General features: G+C 37.5%; 1 protein-coding gene across 2 annotated transcripts in view; it reads left to right on the top strand.

Annotated features, from left to right (window-relative positions):
• Nucleotides 1-13,838, top strand: part of GALNT1 (polypeptide N-acetylgalactosaminyltransferase 1) — an 86,499-nt gene that overhangs the window by 13,005 nt on the left and 59,656 nt on the right. Inside the window, exon 2 of one of the 2 annotated variants that reach the window (XM_062610955.1) lies at nucleotides 12,109-12,278. The gene's annotated coding sequence lies outside the window, so the exon portion shown is untranslated. Of the gene's footprint in view, nucleotides 1-12,103; nucleotides 12,279-13,838 lie in introns of both variants that reach the window. The other variant, XM_062610953.1, reaches the window with a different exon arrangement.

Raw genomic sequence — 13,838 nt, 5'->3', positions numbered from 1 at the left:
AGGTGTATTTTTTTCGTTTGTTGCTAATGGTGTCTCAGTTTCACATTTGTTGATCTGCCTGGTGGCAGATCTGTTTTTTTTTTTCTCTTTTAGTATATTAACAAAAATCTGCAAATTACATGTAATACTGTCTGTTGCGCTCAAACTTCTCTTCATTCTGGTAATATTCATGGATCATTGACATTGTAAGTAAATCACTGGGTCACAATATTGAAATACTGTATTGTTGGCTACTCAGCTTCTAATTATTTCAGTATGCAAGCTGTAAATGGTCGAAGGCCAGAGCTCTGCTTAAAAAAATAAAATAAAATCTCATAATGAGACATTGCTTTGTTGAAGGCTGTTTCAAAAGACCGTTTCCTCAAAAAGCAAATGTTTGAGACTGAGGAAAATTGGGACTGGGTGCATAAGTGATGTTACCAGGCATTTTAATGATTAAAAGTAGTTGAAGGTGTGTCAGAATTAAAGGCTTTGGTAGCATGTGAATAGCTTTGAAATAAGAACTGCTGTACAAGGTCCTGTTGATGAGACTAAAGCTTTGATCATCAACCTCCTGTGGACAACTGTACTGAGTAATGTGAAGGAAGTAGTGACATTCCTCTTTTCAACTTCTTGATTTACTGCGGCTACGAGCAACACGGGAGAGTCTCCGAGTCAGTGATTTGCCTAAACGCATGCACTGGGAGCTCCAAGTACAGGCAGACAGGAAACGAATGGGCAGCAGAAAACTGGTAGAGGAAGGGGAGGAGAGAGAGTAAAATGTAAATGTATTTCACTGAAAGAAGATAACAAAACACATAAATTGCTAAATAGTATCTCACCGTTTCTTTTGGCAAATAGTAACAGTTATGGTTGTATAGCAGGCTAATTATTTAAAGAGTTTTCAAATCCAGAGCTATTAAGAGGATCTAGAAGTGTTCACTGGAAGAATCTGCCTATTGGTAGGCCTAAGGTTTAACTATCATCATTAGCCTGTCTAGCCAATTGCAGGTAGGAAAAAGTCGGTTTGACCTTTTCTTTCCCACCCCTCTTGACTTTCACAAGAGTAAAATTTACTTTTGACATAGACTTAGTTTCCTTTTTGTGCTTGTTTGTGCTTTCAGGAAATGGAAGCATAAAAGTAACAACAAAAATTAAGTTTTAAAAGCTAAAGATGTTGGTATAATTCAGACAAATGAGGATGAGCTATGATTAGCAGGAAAATAGCTGTGGGATCTTTGCAAGAAATGGGAGGGATTTATATATACCCCGTTAAAATGTAAAATAGGCATAATGTCTGCTTTCATTTACAGTGTGGGGCACACTGCTATAGCCCTGGGGCATGTTGGAATAATTGTTGAGGAGGTAGACAAGACAGTTGATGTATTTGGATAAGATATGATGTCTCGTGAGCAAAAAATTACATGGTAGTCCAAGCCAGACAGGCAAGACAGGTAAATTTAATGTCTTGTATAAACAGCTCTCTAAATTCTTGTAGTTTTCTTTCATATACATGTGCTGGAGATAGCACTGAACTTTATGCCTATTACAGACTTTTTTGTCATATTCATTCTTGATGAGTAAGCAGAATGTTGCTATGGTATGGAAATCAAATTGAATTATCCATTCTGTATATAATTTTTCCATGAATATGAAAGTTGATAAGGCTTTTGTTGAAAGGGTCATATTTAAGTCATCTTTATTTAGAGCTTAGTTTCTGGAAGTATGGAATGCTTTTTGGTGCAAATACAAGAGCAGTGCTGATGAATCAGTGGTTTGAGCATACTTGGTCTATAGAACACTTCATCTTGCAAAGCAAATAACTGTTCTCAGCATTTGCTATTCTTTTGAAGCTGATGAAGTACTTGAGCTGGTACTTATAAGTTGGTTCTTATTAATTTTATATCAAAGTAATTTGAAGCTAACTGTTCATGTATCATACTACGGAAATCCAGCTTCGGTATCCTGACAAATGGCTGGTCTTCTGTTTTGGTGGGAGCCCCACAGGGAGGTAATTACAAGCCTCCAGTTTTCAGTTGCAGAGGAAGGTTGCTTTTTCAGCTGGTGCTTCTCCTCTAGTTTAGTTACTAATGATGAATTGAAGTTGAGTCTTTAAAAAACATAGTACATTTCCTAATGTATACAAAAAGGTCAGTTGATACTTTCCATGTGAGCCAGCGTTAAGAAGCGGTTTGCTAAGAGTATGACTTTGTCAAACAGTTTAGCTGAAAGCAGAGTGAGTTGGGAAGCTTTGGTTTGGCCTATCATGAGGTGTGCAAAAGTGTTGAGAGTTTCCTGCTTGCTTTACTTGATGTCAGACATTCTGGGGTAAAGTGGTTTAAGACAGTATAGTATTTCCAAAGATTTTTTTTTTTCCCCATCTGTCTAAAGGAGTGAGACTAGTTCTGTGTTGACTGAACAGAAGTGGTACGTTGATATTTTTATTGCTTTATATTTAACTGTATTTTTAAAAGGTGCCTTCTTTCACTTTGATGCTTGCTGAAGTGTTCATAACGTAACCTGCTGTCAGATAAAATGTCATAGTTCTTTCTGTATCCTGACCTTCCTTTCAACATAGCAAATACCTAGCCTATTTTTTACATTATTTTATCTTCAGTAAGTTTGGTTTTAGGGGTTGATTAGAAGTTTAAACATTAAGAATGTTTTCTTACTGCTTCCTAAGTTTTGATGTACCCTAGGATGAGCTTCTATATGGAAGATTTCTGTTTCATTCCTTTCTAGAACATTCAAACAAGAATTATTCCTCAACCCTGAACCAGACAGGTGTTTTAGGGAAACAAGAATTTATACAATTGATGTCTTTGCAGTTACTGAAAATGCTAGATGGTTGAATTTGTATTTTAATAGCTATTAGAGTTTTCCAGTAGTGGAAGTTTTTCATATCCTGAAGCATTCTGCCAGGTATCGGATTAATAATCCTTCTCTCATGATATTGTGATGTAATTCACAATATTCCTGGTCCATCTGCTAGAGAGATGTTTATAAATTGAGACAGAAAACACATATATAATAATTTTGGGGGGGGAAACTCACCCAACAATCAAAAACCAGCCAAAGCCAAACTCCAAAAAGCAATTCGAGAAAACAGAAGACATAATTATCACATGAAAGGCCTGTTGAGATTTAGTGTAACAGCAACAGCATGTCTCAAAATTTAAGAATTAGGTTGTTAGTTTCACGAGCATGCCAGTCTGCCACTGCTGCTGAAGTAAACAGTCTTTTCCTGGCTATTCTTTCCCTTCCTTAGGTACGTATTGTGACATAGATTGCAAAATTGTGTGGATTGTGGCACATGCTAAATTAGCTCTAACCTGTACCCAAATGTGATGTTGTCAGAACAGAGTGTGGGGATAAAAGCAAATGCTTAGGGAGTAGGGGATTATGCGTTAACTTGAGCTGCAGTACTGATTTTCAGTATTCTTGATTTTTTTGCTACTTGACTTTAGGCATGATGTATATGTAAACTGCTTACCTTGTTTCCTGCATAGCAAACTGTCTTCTGAGTTCGAGCTTGGAAAAAGAAAGGCACTGCTAACAGCTGACTCAGCAATCAGTAAACTGAGTGAAGCAGGGTATTTCTAGGGAGAAGCCTTAAGGTTTGCAGCGTTATTTGGGAAACTCTGCTGGATTGCTGCTCTGCCAAAGGCTGCCTTAAAACAGCAGTGCTTTTTTTAGAAAAGCTAATTCATTGGTTTATTGTTGCAGTTTCCTCATCCTTGTTATGACAGTGTTAATAGCTCTCAGTATTCTGTTTCAACTAACTGTTACTGATTTTACAAAAAGGGACAAGAAAGAAGGTAGGATCCGCATTACAAACCAAATCCATTGTTTTGGAAACTTGATAACGTAACGTTTCCTGTGTTCCTTTGTGGTAAACAGAACTTCCTGAAATAGGGACCATTATCTCACCTGAAGCCAGAAAATGTTTGCCTGCTTAGAAGAATGGAAGAAGTTTTAGTTTAGGGATCTTCCTACTCTTGCAAATGAGAAATGATAGTCATTTGTCAGCTCAGCCAAATTTCAGATACTGTTGCAAGCAGCAGAGCTTTGCCTGGAGGCAGATGAAGATATTCAAAATGAGGATTTCTGTGGGAGGGTTAGTATTTGTGTATGAAGACATATGCTCAGTCAAGCAGTTTGTTGGTATAGGGTATCTATTCTCCCATTGACACTGACAGACAGTTTTACTGAAATGTTTTAAATCTGGCAGAAGGCAGCAAACGATTCCCTCTTGTTTATTTCCTTCACCACAAAGTTTTTGTTTTAAATCAAGTATGTTTTCAAAGAACTGAGTCCCAGGCCATGTTTTTTTTTCCTAGGGGAGGTTCTACATGTTACTGCTGTGCTCTAGGCTAAATTTTTCTGAAGGTTTACTTTTATGTGCTGTAAACTTACTGTTCCATGATTTAAAGTCCTCCTAATAAGCAGTGTGTCATTGTGGACTTTGGAGTTATGATATGCTTGTTCAGCTTTTAAACAGCTGCCTCTAATATTTCCATTACTCACTGGGGGATTAATGTTGTAATGTGTGATAATACAGGGCTTCGTAAAAGCTTGTGGGCAAGAATAGGATTTTCTCATTTTCCTCTTTGATTAACAACTGCTAATTACATGTTGGAAGAGAATACTTCCTATTTGTTTTGTGACAGTTTTTTATGCTTACATTTGGTTCCTAAGTTAGTAAATATATAAATAGCCTTATTTAGCTCTGTATACAGTTATAAATTATTTTGTTTGGAGTAAAGAGTCTAATACATCTTCTGCAATGGAGGTATAGAGCTGAATAGGCAGTAGACTGTCGCTCATGCCAGGATGCTGAAAGAAATGATTTCTCAATGTCTAAAGAGACATAATTAGATGCTTGAAGGAGTGGTTTTACTTTGGGGATTTTCTACCACTTAGCACTTTGTTTATTATCTTCACAGGAAAATACTGTATCACTGAGATCCTTTATAAATGTTGAGAAGTATTGTGTAAATTTGACATTTGCAATTACAGTTTTACCAGTTGATTTATTTTAAGTACTGCCTGTTGTGAATGGCAAGTCTTTAAGATCTTGCTTAGATTCCCTTACCCCCACTTTTTTCACTTTAAGTTATATGTTGTGATTTAAGCCCAGTATCATGCAGCTGTTTGCTCCACTCCCCCAGTGCACACTATGATACTGTATGTATGTGTGATCTCCAAAAAAGCTATGGCTTTCTTTAGAAGTAGTATAATTCTGTAGTTCCCTTTCTCTTCATGTAGGGCAGAGTTGCTGCAATTTTATTGTCCCACAGTTTCCTGTTGGCACTTGCAGACTGATTTCTTGGCTTTTGGAAGGCTGAGGTTGTGATCCTTTAAGCATCATTAAGCAGCATGTTTGAATATCCATGATTTTGTATCCCTTTGATCATCTCCAAGGTAATGAGAAGTATTGTAGTTACCTCACTCTCTATATTTCCATTAAAAATTATCAGTGGAAATGGAGAAACTTGGTATGACATTGACTTGCGTATGTTGTTTTTTTTTCCCCCTAGACTCTGTTGTCCCACACTTTCCCCCTGTAATCTTTCCTGCTGTTTGGGTTTTTGTAACAGATAAAAAATTGAGAGGTTACAAGATTATTCAGTTAAGTATTACACCTGAGAAAGTAGCAGGCAGCTTTCCTGAAGCACTGTGCTCACTGTTGAAGAATGAATTGATCAGCATAGGGCATGTGTTTTTACTGAATGTTTATGGGGGTAACTGATTGATTTAAATGCAGTTATTTATTTTAAACATTTTGTACTCATAACTAAATAGGATTTTTTTCCTCAGTAGGTAGGTCTGGGAACGTTTACTCTTTTCTGTTGAGTCAGGGAAGACTAGAAAAGGTTAAACAGAAAGCATTGCCCTTCTCAGTTGAAGGGATCTTGTATTTGTTTGCCAGTGTTAATGTCATATACCCATTTTCTAGCAAAGAACAATATTCTGGAAGTGGAAGTTGAGCCACATTCATAAAAATTAAGAAATCCACTTTGTGTGTGTACCTATGCACGCGCACACATGCAGACAGCTGTATATGTAGCTGGGAGTTAATGCCAGCTGGCATACTGGAGGGGGTTGCTGATTCTGCCAAATTGCTGCTGCCTGGTTTAAGGCTGTTACCATACTCACATTTTTTTTTGAGGAATATGACTACTTGAGCTGTTATTGTAAGTAGTAGTTATCTGATGTCTCCTGAGCCTCATGTGGCTTGTGGTGAAGAGTTGTCAGTGAGGTCCAAGTCAGTACTTTGTATACAGGAAATGCATTCTCTTCAATGTCAGGGATGTGCATCTGCTGTTGGGCCCACCTGAGCTCTTGTGAGCAGGGGGAGAGAAGACAAGAAGAGTTGAAACTGTAGCAGCATAGTATAGAAAGATGGAGATTTTGAGAAAGAAGTACGGCTCAGTCCTTCAGCAGCCCGTTACAATAGAAATATTACTGGAAAACTAAATTACCCCCTCTTTATAAACAAACAAAACAAACAGAAAACTTGTGGTTGACCCTAAATCTTATTTTTTTAACTTCTGTATTTCTTCATAGCGAGTGCTTTGTCAACTGAAGGAGCTGAGAGGTGTCTAATGCATTTTGCACTGTGTCTCACATCCTCCATATGAATCTGTGCTGGTTGCTTTGCATACTTGCAAAACAATGAGGGTAGTGTTTCCTGGTGATTGAAGAGAAGGTGCAGAGGGTGTCTGCCAGCTCACAACGGTCAACACACTCTTTGTTGATAGTCCCACTGAAAGCAAGCATACCCAGACTGTTGATGCTCTGTGCTCATACTTAAGGCTGATGTACATTAACACTATCAAAAGAAACTGCATTTGCTGTTTGCTTTACTAATGTTTTTGAATCATGATAATTAAGAAAGACTTCTTCTGTCTTTACAGACCTGTAGTGCTATTCCTGATTTGCCAATAATTTGGTTTTTGTCTTTGTGGAAAGCAGTTGTGAAGGTACAAAAGATGGCTTTTTTCCTTTGAGTTGTGCACTGTTGTGTAGGTACTGTTTGAATTATGAATAAGGTATTTCTTACAGTCCAAAGAAATACCATAATGGTGCTGATTAAGATAGTAGACACTTTACTGTTGAGAGCAGTAGATTGCCTTGTATATTTATTTTTTTCTTGTGCTTTTCAGCGGTGTAGTACTCTCAAGGAAAGTGAAAATGAGCTTTGCTGCAGTCTTGATTTGGTGGTGGGAGGGTGCATTTTACAGCTGAATTCTAAAAATAATATTTACTTTAAAAAAGGTTCAATTACTTTTGGTCTCTTTCATACACTGCTAGTGTTGGCTTGTTTTGTTTTGAGTCAGTGTCCCCAGAAGACAGAAGGAGGCAGGCGGCCTGTGAGATAGAGGCACTGTTGCATTGTTTTGCATGGCTGTACTTGCCAGAATCCTTGATTGATTGGCGAACAACCTATTGGTGAAAGCCAAGAAAAGGAAGAGCATAAACTTTAGATATCAGTCTGATTGAAATAACTATTACCTTGATGATTTTTTTTTTTTGTAAGTTTTGGGAGAAGAGTATGATAGCAGTATGTATTTTACATCTGTTAAACACATACCTATGTTTATGGTTTCGCTAATTGCATTAAAATGATGTCTATGAAACCTTTTTTCCTTTGATAAATTGCATGCAGGAAAAACATCTTTGGATTGTCTCCATTAAGAAAGATTTATTCAAATTATTATTTCCCTTGCTGCCTTGCTATATCAGATAAAGCCTTGGAGACTTATGGAATAAAACTGTCATGGTTTTGTTGCGTGTTTTGGATTTTTTACATATTGTTGGTCACTTCAAGACCAACGGGTAGGAGATGTGGTTTTCTCAGTGTTATATATCTGCTTTCCCGGAGTTTCATAGCAAGCTAATAATATTTTGTCCTTGTCATGCTTTCCTGCTCACTCAGGTATTTCTGACCCTGTGCAGGATCATACCTCTAGACTGAGCTGGTACTAAAGTAAGCTGAAGAAATGGAGTTGGCTGCACACATTCTGGGAACTGTTTGATTTTGTGTCTGTGGGGAGGTGTCACTGAATAAACAGAAATTGACTGTACAGATTGGGAATACCATGCATGACTAAAAATCATGAAGTCAATCCATATTATGTTTAGGAAGAGGTGAAAGTGGTAAGTGGGTTAAAGAGTGACAATTAGGAATAGGTATGTCATTGTGTATAGATAGATCTACATGATTATTGCTGTTATTAACATTAAATGTGTCAGAAGGAAGGTCTCTGAATAAGCGGAAAGCAAATATTGAGACTAATCAAATACTGAGATGCTTGAAAAGGAGACAACTATATTTTACACTCTACAAAAATGTGGCTGTAAATCGGTCAATATGTCAGAGTAGCTAGCAAAAATCTTTATGTGAAAATAAAGACTCAGAGTATTTGATTCTCCTGAAAATTCAATTTTCAAAGAAACCGTTCTTTGGTGTTAGGTGCCACTTTTATACAAAGCTGAGGCACCCACTGTTCAGTAAGTCTGGTGCTTGTGATGACAGAATGGTGGTAATGGAGTATAAAATAGGACAGTAAAAACTATTCACAGTGGAGATCTCTGCCTAGATTATCCTCATCTAACTTTCATCCTGTGAAATACTTGGAGGTGATGTGAGAACTTCTTAACAGAAGCTGCTTGGATTCCAGATTCCAAAATCCCAGCTCCAACAACTTCATTTGAAGTCAGTAGGCCATTTGTATGCATGGTTTAAAGCTGAAGTAGCCTTCAGTCTAAACTGTGTAGTAGTGTGAGCATTGAAAGCTAATGGCTACTGGTAGCCTTAATCTCAGTGCTCATAACTGCTACTGCAGCAGATGCTTTCTTATTTTTTTTTCACCTACATATTTTGTTATTGGTGTCCAGGTCTGCTAATCCACTTGCCTGTCCACATCAACAGTGTGTGTAGGTTCTTACTTTTTTTCTGGGTTACTTTGAATTTATATCAAGAAAATAAAAGGGTGCAGTGCATCTTCTTGACCTTGATTTCTTTTGCTTGTTTCTAGCTTTAATAGCTTTTGTTTTGAGTTGGAACCATGAGAAAATTACCAGCTAGTTCTGTGTGCATACTGTGCCTTAATTTTTGTCCTTGACACGATGTAATGGAAAATACAGCTAGAGTAGAAACATAGTAAAGAGCTGTAGTTACAGGTAAGACAGTCCTCTCTTTAAACATGCAGCTTAGGGAAGCAGATTTGGAAGCTTTATTATGAAGATCAGAAATGCATAATCAAGCCGATCTAACATCCTCTACAACAGGAAGCTTGTGGACTGGAGAAAGCCACATGTGATACTCTTACAGAGCAAGCTAAGGAAACATGGCCTAGATAAAAAAAGCTATTTTAAGATATGTGTAAAATCATTATGTTAACAGCAGTTTTATTTTTCAGTAGTTCACTTTCAGCAAGACAAAGCATACTTGTATGGGAGTTTGTGCAGTTGTTTCAGCTTACTATTCTTGTTCAGGAACTGGGGAATAGATTAACATATAGTTCTGGAATATGAAGACAAGATGTGTTTGGAAACAGATGCAGGTACACAAAGAGGTGATGGCAGTGCAGAAGAATCTTTACTGTTGGAAAGATGGCCTGAAAGAATAGGATATGATTTAGAAGAGTAAGTGAAATGCTTTATGTTTAGCGTAAAAATAAAAAATAGAGAAAAAGTGCTTAAATTGCTCCTGCCACCCTATTCCCTACCCTGATCTAGGGCAAGCCATGGATTATAAAATGAGAGTTAACAATGCAGCATTGTTCAGAAAGAGTTGTGTGTATATATTGGCGTGAGTAAACGGTGGTATAATCTGAAGGGCATGTAGAGTTGAATCTGCTCTGTTCTGTGCTGTAAGGTTGAAGTACTGTATCAGTTTGGCCATTGTATTTCAAGAAAGATGTAGGCGCAGTTAATTTGCCTCAGGAGGGTAATGGAAATGACTGGTGATTTAGAGAAGATGGTATGTGCAAAAGGAATGATTGAATTAGTATATTTGTAACCCAAGGAAAAGATCAAGGGAAATTATAAGCTTTTAAGTGTGTAGCAGTTCACTACAAAAAAGTGAACATCTGCCCTTGGTAGATGTGCCTTGCTTACTAATGGCAATGTAGATCGCTCTCCGTGTGTCCTGCTCTCATTGTTCACTTTTTGTATGTTTTATTAGAGCTGTTTCTGTCCGGTGTCTGGTCTTAGGATTCTTTGAAGAAACATATAAATTAGCATAATCACTAAAGTATGGATTTCTTCTAACCAGAGGGATGTATATCTAGATACTTCAGTTAAAACTGCTGAGCAGATAGAAGAAAACTTGATCTCAGATTTGCCAACCACTTAGCCAGTAATGAACTAGATTCCTCATCTGAAAAAATGGATCATGTTCCACACCTCTGTAAGGCTCCTGAGTTTTACTGAGAAAAGTGATACTAAAAAAAGCTAATTTAACATAAGCACCACTGATTTTATTTTGTGTGTGTATTGCATGTTACAGTGCAATGTGTAGAGCCTAGTTGGATATATCCTAGAAGTTTGTGTTTAACCTTCTTGAGGGCTGTGACTAATTTACTTTGGTAAAGGCAGTTAGGTCTCTTCAGAATGACGTCCTGATTTCTTAATATTTAACACTTTCAGAAAGGTAGCAATGAGTTAGGTTTTGTACTGGGTATGTCCTGGATCATTGTGTGAATCCATATTTTTCTGGCCCTTTGAAATGTCCCTTTTTTTTTTTTTCTTCCAGATTTGGTAAAAATTGGTGTTATTTCTGGGAGATCCTTAGCCAGTTAAAATTCAGACTGTAACCCACTTGGGGTATAAAACTGCTTGCTATACCTATTCTATCAGTATGCATTATCAGTAGTTTGGTCATCTATCCTCAAATGGAGAACAAAACTAGGAATTGAGATATTTCCCCTTTCCTCTTTGATATGCAAAAAAAAAGTGAAACTGCTAAGTGTTATGCTTCACCTGCCTTGGTACTGGGGTAATATTTTGTTTCAGAATCAGCAGTTGACAGACATCTTTTCTAGTACTGCCAGTCTTTGCTTTCCTTACCATGTATTTCCTCCATACTGTTGTGTTATCATAGTGTCAGCATCTCCCTTGCATGTAATTTTTCATCTGGACAGGCAATGCATAAAGCTAACTGGTAGAGGAGTAAACTTGAAAAACTTAGTAGGCTCATATATGATACAGCAAATGCAACACACAAGCTCATAACATATGGCAAATATTACTTCACTGTAGTCAAGTTAGAATTGCATTAAAAATGGGACAAATCTGCTTTCTTTTCTGTTACGGTATTTTGTTTACTTTAAAGCTGCTTAGAATTTCCTTCACTTACTGCTGTATAAACTGGGTAAAGAAAGCTTTGAAGGTATTCATTCAGTATTGCTAGCATTTTAACAGATAACACTTGAAAAGGCTCAGGCATCATTTTCAGGTGACACTTTGTTTTTAGAAGTGAAGAATATATTACTTAAGCATCACGTCTGTGTTAGTTTAATAACACCTTCTTTTTTTTCCCACTATAGTTGTCATTATAAATGCTAATGTTTAACTTGTGGGGAAGAGATGAAAGAATGTAACAAACTCCCACTTCTATAAACTAGAATATATATATATATATATATGGGGAAAATTTGGTCTGAAAGAATAGAAAGTATGATCATCTGGGGAGCTGCTCATGTGAATGTGTGCCATTGAGGAGGCTGTTTTCTAGCCTTATCCAAAACAATTCATAGTTTGTTGTGCTAAGTGTTGATGATTGGATAGAGAGCGACATATATAGAACTCAAAAATAGATAACTGCTTACTTGGGAGGACAGGCAGTCCTCCCACTTAAATCATATCATCTGAAAGGCTAAAAAATTTTGATGACTTGTTCCACCTCTCCACTCTATCCTGCATATGTTGTTTACCTCACAGGCTTAGTTCACTGCCTCTTTTTAGAAGCAGTCTTTTGGCTCCTTCTCCCTTGGACAGGATTTTTGATTTTTGAAGTCTTAAATGCTGGGAAAACTTTCCTCCCCTTCATTTCCACCTCAGGCTCAGCCAGAACTGAGTCTAGAACTTATGTGAATTTCTGTTTTTCTTCTAGGACAGCCTTAAGACCTTGTGGATGGAAGGCCTCTTCTGCTTCTACAGTCACGTCAGAATGGCCTAGGCCAGTCCGTTGCTCTGTGGTTTCTAGCACAGGCACTCTACAGCAATGTGTTGGGGTTCTGACACCAGTGCTAGTGGACCATCCAGATGGCTGTAAACCTGCAGAAGAGGTTAGTACAAAATGTGATCCAGGAATTTTTGACATTTTGGTCAGGTCTGTCTGCTTTGGATGTACCTTAGAGCAAAGGGACCGCTTAGAGATTACATGTGTACTACTTTATCACTGCATTGGGTTTGTGTGGCAAGGTTTTGGTAGTTGGAAGGTGCAGGGGTGGTCTCCCTGAGAAGCTGCTGGAAGTTTCCCCTATGTCTGGTAGAGCCAATGCCAGCTGACTCCAAGACGGACCCTCTGCTGGCCAAGGCTGAGCCCATCAGCAGTGGAACAACGTCATTAAGAAGGGTGAAAAGTTAGTGTGCAGCAGCCAGATTGAGGAATGAGACTGTGTGGGAGAAGCAGCTCTACAAACACCCAGGTCAGTACAGCAGGAGGGGAGGAGATGCTCCAGGTGCTGGAGCAGAGATTCCCCTGTAGCTCATGGTGCAGACAGACCATGGTGGGGCAGGCTGTACCCCTGCAGCCCATGGAGCTCCATGATGGAGCAGATACCCACCAGCACACCATGCAAAGAAGAAGGTTGGCATGTTGGAATTAGAGAGAAGATGGAGTAGAAGCTACTTACTCAGTAGTCTTTGGTGAATCTTTAATCATTGTCTAACCATGTGGTATGGCTTCTCAGGCACGTCTACTCTCTCTTGTTATAAAGATTCTGTTATTTTCAGAGAAGTTGAAAATCTTTCATGAGAGTAATTTTAAATGCATTGGAGCACAGACTTCTGAAAGAGGCTTTTAAAAATATCTGATTTAATCTAAAAAGTGATTGTATTAGAAGATGTACTCTCCAATTAATGTATATGAATTTACAAAGCAGTTCCATCACGTTCCCTTTTTTAATGTTTTCTGACAGCTTAACCTTTTTCTTTTTTTTTATGGTGATGTGTTTCTGTCTTGGGTTCTAGTCAGATATGTATTTTGAATTGTAAAAAAGCTTAAGTTGCTACCTTCAAAAATGATGTGTCAAATTAAATACATTAGCTGGTTTTTACAAGGTGCCTGACAACTTCTGGAAGAAATTGGCAAAGTAATAAGCACCTAAGTATTTGAAGAAACTTAATTTAGTGAAGTCTAATATATCTCTGCCATACCTAATGTTCTGCTGATGGTTTCCTCTATTCAACTATGCAGAAAATTGTTAGTATCAGTCTTACAGGTAACCAGGGGAAAAAAAATGAGTTCTTTCAAGAAATAATTTTTCTGCCTTAAATTCCATATTACACTTTTCAGATTTCTCTGGACTACTGCACAGTGCAACAAGTAAATTCTAAATTTTATTTACTTCTTTCTCTCACTGGTGCAACACCTGTATGTTGATATGGCTATTTTATTTAAATTTGCCAAACCTTTTCCACATTAGGAGAAAACTTACAAATTAAGCCAGATGGAAAACCTTTTTTGGAATCACTAGCTGTAAGAGTATAGTATTGAAATTTAACAAGAGTGAATCTGCCATTTTCCTTCTAAAGTATTGACAAATAAAATCCAGCAGCATTTGAGAAGCATTTAATACAGAATGCTGAAAATGTAGCATTTTTTATGAAAATTAATTTATTTA

This window comes from Pezoporus occidentalis, unplaced genomic scaffold (assembly GCF_034315485.1).
Source record: "Pezoporus occidentalis ecotype Australia unplaced genomic scaffold, CSIRO_AGI_Poc_V1 ctg15, whole genome shotgun sequence".
NCBI classification, from domain to species: Eukaryota; Metazoa; Chordata; class Aves; order Psittaciformes; family Psittacidae; genus Pezoporus; species Pezoporus occidentalis.
The sequence above is the reverse complement of the archived record's forward strand: the minus strand, read 5'-3'. Positions and strand labels throughout refer to the sequence as shown.